This window comes from Lissotriton helveticus, chromosome 5_1, assembly GCF_964261635.1.
Source record: "Lissotriton helveticus chromosome 5_1, aLisHel1.1, whole genome shotgun sequence".
Classification (NCBI taxonomy): Eukaryota; Metazoa; Chordata; class Amphibia; order Caudata; family Salamandridae; genus Lissotriton; species Lissotriton helveticus.
In genome coordinates, this window is record NC_136065.1 from 1215476979 (window position 1) to 1215495042 (window position 18064).

At 42.8% G+C, this 18064-nt stretch overlaps 1 protein-coding gene across 1 annotated transcript in view; it reads left to right on the forward strand.

Moving 5' to 3' along the window:
* The window catches only part of SEC23IP (SEC23 interacting protein), a 374919-nt gene extending 359740 nt beyond the window's left edge, over window positions 1-15179 (forward strand). Inside the window, exon 19 of the mRNA XM_078643931.1 lies at window positions 13630-15179. The gene's annotated coding sequence lies outside the window, so the exon portion shown is untranslated. The remainder of the gene's footprint in view (window positions 1-13629) is intronic.
* The last annotated feature ends 2885 nt before the right edge of the window (window positions 15180-18064 follow it).

Consider the following 18064-nt stretch of genomic DNA (forward strand, 5'->3'; position numbering starts at 1 on the left):
ACGACACCGTTGTCGATGCTCTCATTGACGACGTTAACGTCTACATTCACTATGGCTGCATCGCCATAAATAATATTGTCTCCAACGGCGTCGCCGACCACAGTTACAAATAGATTGTTGACGACACCAAAGTCAATTCCTCTGTCTCAACCTCCGTGGACAAAGTGTTCATCTAAGCACTCATCGTCGACGACTAAGGATCCTGCTCCATCGATGACATCCATTTCAACGGACATCTTAAAGAAAACACCGTTGACAGAGCTCTTGTCGACAACAATACCTTCGACGACATAGTCAACGATAACCTCGTCCAGGCAGTTTAGTCAGACAAACCTGTTTTGCCTAGGAAAACCTAGAAATCCTCGTCAACTACGGGTTTGTCGTCGACAGAGGTCTAGAATTTTTCATCTTCATTACCTCTAACACCTGGTGCCAGTATCACGCCTTTTATATACTGACAACCCCAGTATTGATTTGATTCTTCCAGCTTAGTAGAGCTGGACACACACACACACTCCAACTGGGTTACAAGTATTTACTTAGACTTCATCTTATTATGTTAAGTTGCTGGCATGCAGGAAGTGGAAGAGATATGCCTGAAATGCATTGGGTACATACACAACAGTAAATGACAAACAGTTTTATGGACACGCATAAATAAGACATTCACAAGGAATATGTTGTGCATTGAACATACATTAAAGTCATGTTGGAATAATCAATTCCAAATAAGAAAATTCCCTGGATTTAAAATCTGAATAAAACTGGAATCCATAAACACGTCTAAGTTTGAACATTGATTTCTATTTGGAACTTTGGCAGTGCACATACACAGTGCTCCTAAATGTTGGTAGCGCAATATTCTAAATTCTTCCAGCTTACACATCACCAGGCAATGTTTTGCCTTTTCTACCAGCTCTGCTACTGGATGAAGAGTCTGAAGATGAAAGTCTCTTTAGAGCGGCTCATAGCCCTTCAGAATCAAATGTAAAATGTCAGGACTTCGATGGCGGGGTGATCTATACTGTGAGGAAGATGATCAACAATATCCTGAATATATGCGTCGAACGTTCTAACCAAATGCCTTTGGACTTAGTAACCACTCTCCAAGGAATGTTACAGAATTATTATAAACGGTTTCCTGAACCTCTTTCTTCTACACCTACCTCTCGACTTCAGCCATCAATGCAGTCTTTGCAAAAAACACCACGTCCCAGGAGGTGCAAATTACAAATTCCAGGTACTCCTCTATCATCATTACCACTGGCGGATCCCCCTACACATGACCTTGACGCTTCGGAGGGTGATCAAGGGACTGTGCCTCCACTATTAATGAGTGGTATGACTGTCTGATGACTTCGCCATTTCCCCAGGTTGCACCTCCGGTGGATTCACCTCCTGACGATATTGGAGGTTTCCATAACATCATGGAAAGAGCGGTGAAGCGTTTTCAATTGCCTTTCACTACCAAACAGACAGACTATTTTCATTACAATTTTAAAGAACCAATAAAAAAATCGATAAGGGCTATTCCCATAATAGATTTTATATGGTAGAAAGAAGCTGGCCATGGTGACAACAGTTATGCCTAGGTTAGATCAGAAGTGCAAGGCACCGGATGATGCTCCTGCATGCTTTATTGGACACCACTGCCAGATTCTGTCATCAGTCAAGTAGCCCAGAGACGCTCTAGAAATCCTGCTACCCCTATCACAACACCACCTGATAGGGAAGGACGTCACCTGGAAATGATTGGAAAACTTTCTTCCAGCATGGTAGCAATAAGTTAGAGCTGCAAATTCTCTGGCAATTCTAGGGAGATTTGACAGACAAATGTGGTCGGATATGGCGCAGCATATCGATCCACTGCCAGGGGATGCTAAACCTGACACCAGGAAGATTCTCCTAGAAGGCAAACAAGCTTCTTTCGGAGATAATAAACTGTGCAGTTGATATATATCTTCTACAGGTTTCCAAAAACTGTCTGGCGCAGCTGTCCTCCGCAGGCAGGGCTGGCTAAAAGCAACAACATTCAGACCAGAAGTCCACAACGAGCATACTGGTCATACCCTATGACTGGGAAGCATTGTTCGGAAAACACATTGATGAAGCCCTGCAAAGCATTAAGGCGGATACTGACACCGCCAAGTCCCTTGGAACATTTCAGTTTCGCAAGCAACCCTTTTGAGGAGCTAGAAGAAAAAGTTCCTACTCTTGCAGAGGAGGATTCTAGAAGTACAGGCGACAATATCAGCCTTACCAAGGGAAATACAGGCTGCAATATGCGCAGCAGTACTGACAGCCACCCTCAGTGGAGCACAAGCAGCCAATTAGAGGAAAACAGTCCACCAGGGGACGTGATGTTAATAGAAAACAATCTTTCCTTTCAGACGGCTACCTTCCCCAAATCCAAGTAACAACTTGGAGAATGTATTTCCATTATATTCACTAATGGTCCAGGATAACATCAGACAAGTGGGTTCCAGACATCATAGCTCAAGGGCATACCCTCGAAATTCATTAGCAAACTGCAGAATGTGCCTCCAAACAGACATTTGCCGCCCATCTGAAACAGCCATTGAAGGAAGTCACTATCATGTTGCAGAAAGGGGCAATGGAGACGGTCCCGAAGTCTCAGCGAGGCACGGGCTTCTATTCCCATGTCTTCCTTATCAGGAAAAAAACCGGAGACTTTGATCCTCGACAGTTGAACAAATCCATTTAAAAAAGTCATTTCGGAGGGTCACCCTACAATACAGTTTACACATTCTCAATCATGGGGACTACATGGCTTCTCTGGACCTTCAAGATGCATGCCTTCATGCCTCAATCTATCACAGCCATCGGAGATCCCATTGTTTCCAGGTAGCCGGCACATACTTTCAGTTCGAAGTGCTCCCCTTTGGACTACAATCAGCCCCAAGAATATTCACCAAGTGCATGGCCCCTGTGGCAGCACGTCTAAGGCTCAGCGGAATTCAAGTCTTTTTACGTATTTAGACGATTTTCTAATAAAAGCTCCAACTTACCAACAAGCCACAACGGACACTGCAATATGCCTTTCTTTATTCAAAAAATTGGGTCTCATACCAAATCAACTCTCAAGCCGAAAACAACATTAATGCTTTTAGGAGCAGTCTTAGACACCCAGTCAGACAAAGGTTTTGTCTCTCCAGAACGACAGGACAAGATCAGGCTACTAGCTCAAAAGCTTTGCTACAGAAAGTCAGTTTATGTCCGACTGGTCAAGTCGTTTCCGGGAAATGTGCTCCCCCTTCATTCCACTGATACCAAACCGCAGGCTTCATATGCGTCCCCTACAAGAATAGGTAGAAAAACAGTGGCTACAAGTTCTGGACTCATTCGACAATGTGATACTCATAATTCCAACAATGATAAAAGCTATGAGATGGTGGACAGTATCAGCCAATATTTCTCAAGGGATGACTTTTCTCTCTCATGCAACAGATCTTGCCATCACCACAAATGCGTCCTGGAAGGAAGGGATGCTCACCTTCAAGAGTTTTCAGTCAGTAGCAACTGGACAACCCATGACGAAAGGATGCACATATATCTAGAACTGAAGGCCATAGCTCTGGCTCAATTATCATTCCTCCCCCAAATTGCAGGCTCATCTGTACTTATCCGTTCTGAAAATACCACCAGCATGCACTACTTAAACAAACAAGGAGGGACAAAATCAGCTGCTCTATCTCAACAGGCTCAAACAATTTGGAATTGGGCCTTGCAACACAATGTTACACTGAGGGCAGAACACGTTCCGGAAGTATACAATGTGCTGGCGGACACCTTGAGCAGACTAATAACCACTTGTCACGAGTGGGAACTTGATCCTCTGGTTCTACAGGACGTTTTCCTTCAGTGAGGAACACCGCAACTCGATCTTTTTGCGACCAAGACAAACAAGAAATGTGTAAAGATGAGGCGGAGGCAGGAACTGTAGTTAGATATTTATTGAAGAGAAGAGAGCCGTCCAGCCAGGGGGAAGACACAGCAGCTGCAACTGCCAAGCAGGGAACACTCGGGCAGAATCCTCAGCACATAGAACTACCACCACAGATGACATCACGTGGAATGCTGACAGTGCAGATCACCACACACCTCCCCCCTTTTTATTTTTTTTAAAGCAGAGAAAAAAAAAACAACCAGAAAACATAGAGTAATCACAATAAAATAAATCAAATAAAATCACGATATTTGTTAGGCCTAACAGTTGCCCTTAAGCTTTTTCTAGGACCATTGTTACCATTCACATTAGAACTTTTCATAAAATCATCATTGACATTGACTTTAGATGGAAAAACAGTTACACGAGAAGGATCTCTGGCCACACGAGAAGTGCTCCACCAGTTGCCATTGGACAATTTGACCGCATTCTTGCGAACCTCTACAACTTGTTGCGAATCAAGAAATTTTGAGAAGCCTTTCTTGACTGTAACAGGATTTTTAATCCTGACCCAATCACCAGCACAAATACTTTGAGAGGACTTCTTGCTTAAACCTACACTGTCAGGTAGTAAACTGGAAGATTTTTTGTTAGCACATTCCCAGACTTTCTCCAAATTACAGCCCTGGTGACTTTTAACCATCCAGAATGGAAAAGCTTGAGAACAAGCTTTTCTTCCTCTCATCAACTCAAAGGGAGAGAAACCTGTGGCAACATGAGGAGAAATCCTATAAGACCATATAAGATCTTTCACAGCCTGAAAAATACAATTATTTGATCTGAAAGCAGCTTGTACACATTCTACAATAACCCTATTAAACCTCTCGGTTTTGCCATTACTCTGAGGATGATACAATGGTGTTCTGGTATGTTTAATACAACAACTGTTCAGAAAAAACCCCATTTCTTTCGAAATAAATTGCACTCCGTTATCAGTGAGGATTTCTTCCGGACAACCTTCCCTCAAGAAAATTTTACTTAGACAATCAATAACACTTTTAGAATTGGGCACATTGATGGGTTCGACTTCAACCCACCTAGAAAGATGATCAACAAGAACTAAGAAATATTTGGAAGTATTGGGAAGCACATGAAATGGACCCAGGAAATCTAGGCCAATTTTTTGCCAAGCTCTAATGGGTGGAGAAACAATAGTCACAAACACCTTCTAAGACAAGAACTTTGTCACTAGTATTGCAGCGTGTACACAGTTTGATGGCTTCTACAATTTGACTGTCCATTTTTGGCCACCAAAAGTTCGATCTGACATTTCTTTTGGTGATGGTGGCTCCTAGATGCCCAGAATGTGCATCAGCAATAATTTTCTCACGATAGATAGAAGGAGGAATGAACTTGTCACCCCTAACAATTTTGCCATTTTCTAAAGAAAGTTCTGAATTAATCTTACAATAAATTTGAAGTTCGTGAGATAGGGATTTTTCTTTAGGCCAACCCTTTTTAATGAATAAAATTACATCCTTAAGAACGGTATCATTTTCAATAGCTTTGATCCAATCATTCTCTGCGAAAGAAATGAAATTCTGGGAAATGTTGGCTACAAAACACTCCTCAATTTCAGTTTCCCAATCATTTTCATCAGGTTCATGTACAGGCAATCTGGACAAACAGTCTGCTCGTTTGTTTTTCCCACCAGGTATGTAAACAGTTTTAAAGTTAAACTCTAACAATTTAGTGGAAAGTCTAGCTAATCGTGCTGTAGTGCGATTGACGTTTCTGCCTGATAAAATATCGACAAGAGGACGATGGTCAGTTTGAAGGATGAAGGGTCTACCCCACAAATAAGATTTAAACTTTTCAACACTCCAAACACAAGCTAGAAGTTCCTTCTCTATTACAGAGTATTTCCTTTCAACAGGACGGAGAGTCCTGGAGGCAAACCCTACAGTGAATTCTTTACCATAATCTAGCTGAGAGAGAACAGCTCCTAAGCCGTATTCACAAGCATCAACAGTAACGACAGTTTCCCGGTTGCCATTAAAAGGTTGAAGAGCAGGAGCATTAGTAATATGTTCTTTAATCAGCTGAAAACCTTTTTCACATTCGTCAGACCAGCTGAAAATGGCACCCTTTTTAAGTAGGAGTCTAAAGCATTCAGTAGTCTTGGCATAGTCTCTCATGAATTTAGAGTAGAACTCACAGAGACCAAGAAAGGACAAAAGTTGTTCCTTATTGGAGGGAGCAGGAGCTTCAATGATGCTTTTGATCAGACCAGATCTAGGTTTGATACCGCATTCAGAGATGCTATGACCAAGATACTCTACTTCTCTTGTTTTAAAAACACACTTGCTCTTTTGTAGAGTTACACCTCTTTGTTCCAGAATGTTAAAAACTTGGTCAATGACTTTATCATGTTCACTCTCAGTTTGAGTGAATATGAGAATATCGTCTTGAAAGACGACAACATTAGAGAGTTCCTTAAACATTTCAGACATGATACGCTGAAAAACAGCGGCGGCAGAAGCCAATCCAAAAGGAAGGCGTCGAAATTGGAATACACCATCTGGTGTTACAAAAGCAGTGAGATGACGTGAGTGGGGATGTAACTCAATTTGGTGGTATGCTGCTTTTAAATCGAGTTTGGAAAACCAAGTAGATGATCCAACCCTTGCTATCAAATCTTCAATGCGAGGGAGGGGAAAACCATCAACCCAGATAGCTCCATTAAGACTGCGCAAATCTACACACATACGAAGGTCACCAGACCTTTTTCTAGCAAGAACTATGGGAGAAAGCCACAAAGTGGATTCTACTTTTTCAATAATCCCTTGTTCGCATAGTGACGTTAGATGTTTGGATAAATCTTCTCTGATACTAAGTGGAACGTTTCTAAGTTTGTGCTTGACTGGGGAAATGCCATCTTTAACTTTGATAAAATGCTGAAAATTGGTAATTTTACCAAGACTATTTTCGAAGACTCTTTTATATTTGTGCTCTAATGATTTGTTATCGACAATGTTGCACACCGGAATAGAAGATGGAGATGTAGAACAAGGAAGATTGCATCCTTCTATAAAAACAGGGTTGGGTAAACCAGGTTTAATGGTAACACCAAATTCTGCTTGATGTATAAGGCCTAGAACATTAATGCCACGTTTGGCAACATAAACTTTCCCTTTGATAGATTTGTCAAATATGGAAATATCAGCCCAGAAATAGCCTAAAAGATTAATTTTGCTCCCTTCAAAAGCTACTGTAAGAACATCAGGAGGAAGTAGACACTTATCTTGCCAAAAGTGAGAGTATTTGTCGTAGGAGACAATAGTGATGTGAGCACCGGTGTCAACAAGTAGTTGAACATGATGTTTTTCAATGGTAGTATCGACTTCTGGATCAGGAACACGAAAGGTGCGACTGACATCGTCATTGTCTTTCACAACAACTACATATTCTTGAGTAGTTACATCACTTTCAGAATATTCATTAGTTTGCTCAAGAGGATTTGAATCAGAAGAAGTATCATATTCATTCAAAACACAACGTACACCACCTCTTCTACCTCTCATGCAGACTCTTGAGAAATGACCATTTTTACCACATTGAGTGCATTGTTGGTTGGCAGCTGGGCAGTTCTTAAAGTTAGATACATGGTAAGAAGAACCACATCTAAAACAAAAAGTACTTTGGCTGAATTGTCTACTAGGCATGAAAGGTCTTCTGGTACTAATGTTTCCCATTCTTCTAAAATAACCACGTGAGTCACGAGGAATAAAATTGGGAGTTTTAAAAGGTGCAACTGTTTTAGAAGATACAGCACTAGAAATGGAAGTATTGGATAGAGAAATTTCCAATTGTTTGGAATCCTCTAAAGATGTCTCTATACTCTTGGCTATATCAATAGCCTTATCTAAAGAAGGATCTTTGCAGGACAATAGTTTCCCTTGGATTTGTTTACAAGAACAGCGAGCAATAAGCTGATCCCTGATAAGTTGAGAGGTGAAGTTGTCAAATTCGCATTTGGAAGCAAGTATTTTTAATGCAGTGACAAAAGTGTCGATACTCTCTTCTGGTTTTTGAACTCTGGTGAAGAATTTGTAACGATGTACGACCATGTTTTTAGTCTTTACAAAGTACTTGTCTAATTTGGCTATGGCTATGTCAAATTCATCTGGAGACTCTCCAGTAGGTGGAGTGAAAGGAGGTAGATGATCGAAGACGTTCTGGCCTTCTACGCCGAGATGATAATACATTAGATTCTTTTTCCTTTCTGCACGGAATCTAAGTCCATCAATTGCACCAAGGTAGGCCATGAAAGATCTTAACCAAAGTTTCCACTCAAGAGGGGGGTCTCCAGGAGTTTGAAGAAATGGAGCTGGAGGAGTGACACTCTGCATTGTGATATTTTCAATTTTTAGTGTAAAATAAATTTTGAAAAACAAATTTTTTTTTTTTTAAGGAAGGAGAAAAAAATTGTTAAGAGTATCTCAGAACAATTTAATAATCAAATATAATTTGTAAAACTTTAAATATAACGATGTTGAAAAATGCTGTGCACGTCAGCGTGCCAATGATGTGCACATTAGCGTGCAAATGCTGTGCACATCAGCGTGTATTTGTTGATGAATTGTAATTTGTATTCGATAAATAAGCTGTGCGCATTAGCGAGTCTTGCATAAGCTGTGCGCATCAGCGAGTAAATACAGTGTGCGTATCAGCGTGAAAATGTAGATTTTCCTCTTTGTAATGTTATTTAGCTGTGTGCTTGAGCTGTGCACATCAGCGTAGTGCAATGAGATATCCAAAGCTGTGAGTATCAGCGTGGTAAAATGAAATGTCAAGAGCTGTGTGCATCAGCGAAGAAAAGAAGTGGCTGATTAGCTGTGCACGGTAGAAATAATGAGGTTTGAAGACAGTGAATCAAATATTAATGACGTGTGGAAACAGCTGATGTAGTCAAAACAATGAAAGCTAGATTATAATGGACGTGAAGCCTTTGTGACGTGAAGGCGTTGAGCCAGGAAGAACATCGTGGAGATACGGTGACTGGCACAGAGGAAAAGCGTCTTGACGTGCTAGTTGTTATGGATACCAAATGCGTGCTGGCGCTGGATGGGAGTGAAGATTCCACTACGTCATCATTTTGAAACACAGTTTGAAGGTGGAGGAGCAAGCGGTAAATATACACGCAGCGCTGGCAGTGGATGTTAAGAGTACAGATAGCGCTGGGCGGTGAGATTGGACAGGCAGCCAGGCAGCGCAGGTAACAGGGGATGAAACTACACGTAGCGCTGGTAGAATGAAGTGTTGGTAGCGGTGGTCGAAGCCGAATGGTACAGTTGGTATAACAATGCGCTTGGTGGCACGTAGAGAGGCTTGGGAGGTACGTAGAGGGAAACGAGATGAATTACAGTACAAGAGTCTGAAGGCTGCGACGGCTCTCAACGGGTGCAGCGCGTAGAAAATACTTGAAAATGTACTCACATGAAGATAGGAAATGTTCTGGAATTCAAACCGTTTTGCTTGAAGAAATTGTTCTGTGAGTAGAAATGACAGCTGAAGAACAGAAACAGCTGACCATCCTCAGTCGCCAATGTAAAGATGAGGCGGAGGCAGGAACTGTAGTTAGATATTTATTGAAGAGAAGAGAGCCGTCCAGCCAGGGGGAAGACACAGCAGCTGCAACTGCCAAGCAGGGAACACTCGGGCAGAATCCTCAGCACATAGAACTACCACCACAGATGACATCACGTGGAATGCTGACAGTGCAGATCACCACAAAATGCCAATACGGCGCAAACTGGCATCCCCAGAAAGGATTGTGGGGAAATGCCTTTTTGATCGGATGGTTGAAAATATTTGCTTTCGCTTTAAGAGAGAACCATGCCGATTAATCCTGATTGCTCCAAAATGGCCTCAGCAATTCTGGTACACAGAACTTTTCCTTCTCTCTGAACAAAATCACATTCTTCTGACATCTACTCTGACGTTACTATCCATGAACAAGGGCCAAGTACTTCATCCCAACCCGACTTCTCTTCACTTGTTGACCTGAATCCTGATGACCATGGGCTCGGACCATTAGATATCCTCAAAGACTGCAGAGAAATACTCCCTAAAGCACAAGCAGACTCCACGAAGAAGTCAGTTCAATGTCAGTGGAAACGTTTCTGTGCATGGTGTCAAGAAAAAGAATTACATCTATTCCTCGTAACACCTGCACAGATCTTACCTTATCTTCTTCAGTTAGCCAAGTCTGGCCTTGCACATTCATCAATAAAATTGTATTTAGCAGCAATATATTGCTTTAGGAGAACGGGGAACTCCTCATCTCTATGGTCTGCGAGATAAATTAAACAGTTCCTCGAGGGACTCTTTAGAGCTTTTCCACCGGTGAAAGAGCCTCCTCCTTCTTGGCATCTCAATGTGGTATTAAGTCAGTTAATGAAAGGCCTTGTTGAGCCAATCCACAAGAGACAGTTGAAATTTCTGTAATGGAAGACTGCTCTGCTATTAGCACTAACATCAGCAATGAAAGTTAGTGAATTGCAAGCATTCACTATAAAACAACCGTTCATGCAATTCAAAAAAGACAGTGATCTTAAAGACTAACCCTAAAGTCATACCAAAAGTACCTTCGGATTTTCATCTCAACTAACCTATTGTACTAAAGACATTCTTTCCAAACCCACAAACTATTGCGGAGCGATCTCTGCCTACTTTGGTTGTTAAAAGGTGCATTACGTTTTATTTACACCGAACAAAACAGTTTTGTAAATCTGATCAATTGTTCATCGCCTGTGGCAATTTGAATAAAGGACTACCAGTCTCTAAATCTTCCATTGCAAGGTGGATTGCAACGCCATTCAAATCTGCCATAACGCTGCAGGACGACCCTTAACGACTAGAGTCAAGGCTCATTCAACAAGTGCTGCTTCTACATCCACAGCTTTATTTGCTTGTGTTCCTATTCAGCAAATCTGCAGAGCAACCTCATGGTCCACCAGGCATACCTTTACCCAGTATTATTACCTGGGTGCTACAGGCTAAGCTGATACAGCAGTGGGACAGGCTGAGATGCGCTATCTCTTCAGTAAGGTGAGCCTCTTTCCTTTTATGCATTTCTTTCCCCACCATCCGCTCTTGTTCTGCTTTTTGATTTCATTATGCTTGTTACAACTATTGACAATATTTGCATTATTATAGTATGCTAATATGTATTTGTTTACTGCTAACTATTCTGATTCAAGCATGTGAATTTAGGAAAGATCCAATACTGGAGAAGAAAATAAGTTGCTCACCTGTAACTGTAGTTCTCCAGTATTGGTATCTTTCATAGATTCATATGTGATCCACCCTCCTCCCAGGAGGCGGGAGAACTGTTAGAGGGCGAGGACTAGTAAATGATGAAGCATGACACCAGGTGGTGTGTGAGACCAGTCTTTCACTTTTTGTGAGATGCCTGCACTCTCAAGATAACACTGTAGCACTTAGGTCATCACACTAGGAGCGGCTCTTTTTGTGTTAAACATTATAGATTGGAGGCTGCCTACTCCTAGCACCCCGTGCCTCTAGTTCCCTTCCCTAGGTCTTCTCTGGGGTTCTTGTGGTTAAACATTATATTTATTTCCACATGTGCTTGAAAATCTGAGGGAACTAGCCTCTGTGGGGAAGGTTCTAGAGGGTGCTGTTGCCTGTTGGTTGTAGATTAAGTTTGGTCATTTTTTCAAAAAAGGTCATATAGGTTTTTAAATTCACGGCCTAGTGCCATTGTAGCCTATGCTACTAATATGATTGCTTTGATATAATACTGTGGGACTCTCACTTCGACGACCGGGAATTACACAGGCATGTGAATCTATAAAATATACCAATACTGCAGTACAACAGTTACAGGTAAGTAAATTATTTACTTCCATCTGAAAGCGTATGCAGATGCTCATAGGACACTCCCAAATTCAGATTTGAAACACCTCTCCGGTTCTGTGTATCGAACCAATGCCTTTAGATGATCAGAAATACTCTTTGTACTATATGGGGATTTAATGTGTAAAGCAGGTCTTGAAGGCCTTTAATTCATTGTTTGGTACTATCCAGATGTCTATACAGTCGGATCTTCTTCACCAATTCGCATCCTTGTCAATGTAGTAATTGCCAAGACAATGCCTCATGTTGTCCTCTTCGGGGCAGCCACTTGGGCAGCTCAGGGCATCTTTTTATAGTCGGTGTGCCTTGGATATAGGTTGGGGTACAAAAGCGGGTGATGATGGACGGAGCATCTGAACCAATCAAACACTCACACCCAGTCAACAGATCTGGGTTTAATCCATCACCGTTCTTTAGCCCACTCTGCCACCCCAGTTCAGACATGGCCATATGCAAATCAGTCTGACCCTGTGCCTCATGGGAACAGTCCAGCCCGAACTGCCAAGCTATACCTTCCCTGGACCAGATTCAAGCTTCCTAGGACCGGTTTCTGGCATTACAGCCGTCTTCAGCCAGGCTTGTTTGAATCCAGTGGCAAAGTGAGCAAGGGACTCACGTCTGAGCCTACCCTGCCAACTTATAGCGAACAAAGCGGTACAAAAGGGGGCTTGCAGTTCAGGATGGACTGTTCCCATGAGGCACAGGGTCAGACTGATTTGCATATGGCCATGTCTGTTGACTGGGTGTGAGTGTTTGATTGGTTCAGATGCTCCGTCCATCACCACTCCCTTTTGTACCGCTTTGGATATAAGTTGCAGCGCGGATACCAACAGTCTAAGACACTCTTAAAAAAAATGTTTTTAGGTTGGTTGTTGGAAAATCTTTACTTGCTGCATCACCTCAGTTGTATATAATTGTATATCCTTCCATATAGTTTAGAAGAATGCCAGTTTCACAGAAGTTAAGGCTAAATTACTCGGCAAACTGGCTCTTCAATTGGTAGTCCTAAACTGAGCATTTCACACATTTTCTTTGTATATCTACAAAATGGAGAGAAAATAAACAAAACTAAAACCAAAAGTTGGTGTGTTTTGGGTGTCGACTTAGTGCTCTAAAAGAAACAAACTGGTATCTAGATTTTCAGGTGGTTACTTATGATAGTGACTTGTGTTCTCAGCATCCACCTTCTACCAGACTTCTGTCCATCTAGCACAAGCAGAACTTCGTACAGTGCCGGTTGGGTGTTTGATGAATCTAGGACAATTCTTTCAGACCAATCTGACGTCATTGATTTTGGCAGGGGGAGGGATGGTCATGTTAAGGCCAATGAGAGGGGGGCCTAATTATATGCCTGTGAATGTGTGTCCTTATTAGCCTTAAACCCCAAATTAGTAGCATGTATTCCTCAACACATGGACTTCATTCTATGTGTTGAGCCTAATTTCTTTTTTTTTTTAAATAGTCATTCATTACTTTGTATCAGGACACTAATGGTTTTAGTGAACAGACGAAATAAAAAATGTGCCTTTGCGTGGGCTAACACAGTTCAATATTAAGAATGAACAGTTCGACACCTGACATCTAGTTAGGCATTGTCCCAGCTGTAGCATATGCGTTGATCAATGACCCGATGTTAATTCAAAGACAGTCTGTGTTGTCCCATGTGAGGGCAATGCTCACGTATTTCCTTTTTGTAGTGAATTATCATGAATATCGTTTACTCTCTGTTGTGGTGTTTATTCTAAGAAGCAGTTATTGTCCCCTCGTTTCTCTCCTCTTAGATCTGGCATTCCATCCATCTCCGTGGCCAAGAGGATCATTTTTAATGGAGGAAGTATCTCCGTCCATGTGTAACCGTGGTGCCCAAGAGTCGACTGCGTATGGGCCACCTGAGGTGACAACGGAAAGCACCACGGGGGGTCCTGCAGGCTGCGAACATCCGACTGCAGCAAGGATGCAACTCGAAGCTCCTCAAATCGAATCTGCCAAATTGAAGACCTCAGCCAGGGAGACGTGACGCACGTGTTGCGTCCTTCCTGCTCCAGGCGGAAGCCCAGCGTGGTTGGCGCTTGGCCTGCCTTAGTGAGCCAGAGCGAGTTTGGGAAGATTCCTGGATGAAATGCATTTCAAATTTATTTTTTTTAGTTTCATTCCGGCAGGAAATGTGTTAACCTTCAAAGTATATGTGTATAAAATTAAATTATAGCGTAGGTCGCATGTAGCTTTAAATGACTACACATTTCGATGAAACTGCCCATCAGAATTTTTATCTGGATGAGTCTACCTCGTGGTGAAGGTGTGCAGTGTAGTATTCTGAAAGGAGCTCCCATCTGTCGCCCTCTCAACATTAAAGCTCTTAAATCGATCTTTGCCAGCCGCCTTGCCCTATGTTTTTTGTCCAAGTACCCTGCTTTTAATGTGACCTCTTTGTAGGAAGTACCTTAGATAGTATTATCGTTCTTAAGGCTCCTTGGGGAAGGAGGCCCTGTTTGTCCGGCCTTTTCACAGTAATTATAGGGATGAGCCTTGGGGATTATTGTACAAGTGTATTCCTCCACATTCTGACGTAGAGCAGAGGTGTCCGTTAAACGTGTGTCTGGTCACCGCTCCACTGAATTGTAAAGGTCACTGGTGGGTTTACACCCGCCCCCTTTTGAGTTGGAATAGTTCCTCCGTCTGCTTGCAGGCCTCCTCTGCACTACCATGGCCTCTGGTTTCACGAGGAGTGTCTGCACGACGGACCCCCGCCGGGTGCAGGCTGCAGCTGGGGCAGATGGGAAGGTTGGCGCTCCCAACACCGGCGTTGGATCACTGCCTAAAAACAGTTTTTAATGTTTTAATCTCGAGCTCAGTGATGCGGTTAAGAAAGAAACTTGTTCACTCTAATCAGTCGCCGCCTAAAAAGACCAGTAATGGGAAAAGCAAATCGCTTTTGCACTCTGCGTTCTTGTTTTTCTTAGTTTCATTTCTTAAGGCTGTGATTTATTTACAGATCATTAACTAGATGTATGTATATGTATGTATCAGACTCTTGCGCAAGTTGCGGTTTACCGGATTGCTGATGAATTTTGCAAACCAACATGAAGCAGACATTTTAAATCTGACTGCAGTGGTGCCCGATTCAGCCTCTTGTCGCTGGCTCACGGTTTGGAGTTGGAAGCGTGAAATGTTACTCTAATGAATAAATTGTGGGTACCCTAACCATGCACTTGGCTCATTTACCGTGTAGGAATTAGTGGTAAATAAGCAGCGCTCCCTCAGGGCACTACACTGTGATTGATTTCCAAGCGAGGCAAGCTGCTTAGCATAATAAACAGAACATACAACACTAGTGCCAGTGTTTTTCGTTCTGGGTCATTTTTGAATTCTAAATGCATTACTCGCTCACCTGATTTAAATGCAGTGTCCCTAGCATTGCCGATATCATCTTAGCTAGGCCGTTGCCAGGCCTGTGTGATGTCACTAAGCTCTCAGATAGCTGTTATTGTCCATTGGGTCATCCGCGGGTAGTTATTTTGTACACCTTCGTATGCCCCGCACTTCCTCCTTCCTCCATGTCTCTCAAGCTTCACTCTTGCTCCAATCAATATTGATCGATGACACTCGAGAGTATTCCCAAAGGATTGTGAGCACCGAATTTACTACAAGGGAATAGTGTGGGACGTGCAATCTGGTTTGCCTGACTGTCAATCTAAGAAATTTGCAATTCTCACAAAGGGTTTGAAGCTCTCCAGATATATCTGCAATATCTTTCAGTACATATTTTTAAGTATTCGCATACATTACTTTATTTTGTCAAAAACACCTGAAAGGGGTAGTTTGAGGGAGGCTATAAAAGCAATAGGCTCAAATGTTGACACTTGAAACATTGGTCGAGATCTAGAACATCTTTAATTAGATATTAAGCATGGCATGAACGAAGCTAGATTCTCCAGCATGTTGTGTCATGAATGAGCCTTTGAGTCAATGCATAGAGAGAGTCTTGCTTTAGGTCTCTGTTTCCTATCTGGCAGTATAAAGAAAGTCAGGCGCCTGTCATTTCCTAGGAATGGTCAGTTCTCCCAAACTTAGTAAACAACGCTTTGCTATACGTTCATAGTAAATGACAAAGTCCCTATACATCATAATCTACAACCATGTGGAAAACCCTACCGTGTTTCTGTCTTAATTTCACACCAACAAGGGTAAACTTGCTTAAGTTGTGATTGGGATTTTTACAAGGATCTCTTCTTCCAGTGGGCCCATGAAGGAGTTCCAATAGTGACAGCATTTGTATATTGTCTGTGTTTCCATCTACACCTCCATATAGTGGGTACGTGTCTTTATGAATTTTAGTTTCTCAGAGGAGGCGATCAAATCTTCATTGTTCACAGAACAAAAGACTGTAAAATGGAGCGCCTCACAACAGAATGTTACGGAAGCAATATCCTGCAGCACATTATATTTCACCCACATGGGACATGTGAGCTCACTTTCAGAGTGGTATGTACAGTAACCTTTTGGCTTTCTACCCTCCTTCAAGCAAGGAGTACTTCTATCTAGGTGCCACACGAGAGAATTTACATTGCCCCTGTCTGTATTCTGGTTAATCAGAGAAATATTCCAGGCTTTCATCTTTGTTTTTCATCTGCTGGCTTTAGGGTGGTGCGACTGGTGCCACCACACCAGGCGCCAAGTTCAAAAGGGATGCTCTTTGACATGCTGAGGTGAGGTAAGAGCAGCCTACATAGATTTTTGTGTGATCAGCATTTTCAGGGGCTACTAACAACGGCATGATAACTTTGGTTGTTTATGCACTTTGCACTTAATCAAGAGATCTGTGCTGAGTCTAGTTAGAGTTGTAACTCATGATAAAGTTGCATAGTGTGTGAATGTTCCAGCTGCACAGCACAACTTGCAACATTCAGTTCACGGATTTGGATTTATTGATAGCTCAGTGGGTTACTGCTGTTGTTGCAGAGATCCTTTTGTTACTTTGAGTTCATAAGTTACAATCCTTCTAATGCAACTCATTGAATTACAGACTGGCATCAAAGGACTGCATGCAATTTGCGAGGCATACATATAGAAGTTTTTTTTCCCTCAATCTTTTCGTTATTCTGAAGTCGCTAGAAGGGGTTGCTATGGTTAGTTACATCATGTTATTAGTATGACACACCCAATCATCGTTGCGTTTCAAATTCTGCATTTATGGGGCAGATTTACAAACACTTTATTCCTGGTTTGCATCACAAAAATGGTGTAAACCTGGTTCAAAGTGTAGTTTTGGGATTTATTTTCCAACACAAATCCCGAATTGTGGTGGAAAGTAGCCGTAAAGTAACACAAAGAGCACGATGTGCTATTTTGCTTCAAGCAGGCATTCCTTGGGGGACGTTTCCATGCAGCCATCCATGGATTTTGACCCAAAATCCTTATCAACTAACTTTGGTAGGCAGGGATTTACATCAAAATATTATGGCTGTTTGAGCCAGATGTAAAGTTGGAGAGAAGATTTATTTTCTTGACATCACACACAGATGCACTATTGTGCATTGGTATGTGTTAGAAAGGCGAACCCGGGGGCGGCAGAAGGTGTCTGACTGACCACCCCTAGGTCTACCCCTCCTTCGGAGAAGGGACCGAGCGATGTCGAGGGGGCCTCCGACAGGGGGCCCTCTTCTAGAATCGTACAGCAGAGTAACTACACCACTACAAAAGTACACAACACGTACATAGAGTTTTCAAGCTTTATCTGGCAATAAGTATCGTTTCAATATATACAGCCGATCCTGGGACCGGGAAAGTCTTGTGACAAGGGGTCAGGTAGCGGGACAGTCTTATACATGGTCGGTGGCAAGGAGACCCTACGCACAGCTCTCAATCCTCGAGCTGGGGGGTTCCGGAAGGTTGGGCCGCGGCAGCGCCAGCAGGCTCCAAGGTGGTTACTGCGAAGATGGACCGCGGCAGCGCCAGAAGGCAGCGCCAGCAGGCTCCAAGGTGGTTACAGCGAAGGTGGACCGCGGCAGCGCCAGCAGGCTCCAAGGTGGTTACAGCGAAGGTGGGCCGCGGCAGCGCCAGCAGGCTCCAAGGTGGTTACAGCGAAGGTGGACCGCGGCAGCGCCAGCAGGCTCCAAGGTGGTTACAGCGAAGGTGGGCCGCGGCAGCGCCAGCAGGCTCCAAGGTGGTTACAGCGACGGTGGACCGCGGCAGCGCCAGCAGGCTCCAGGTAGGGCA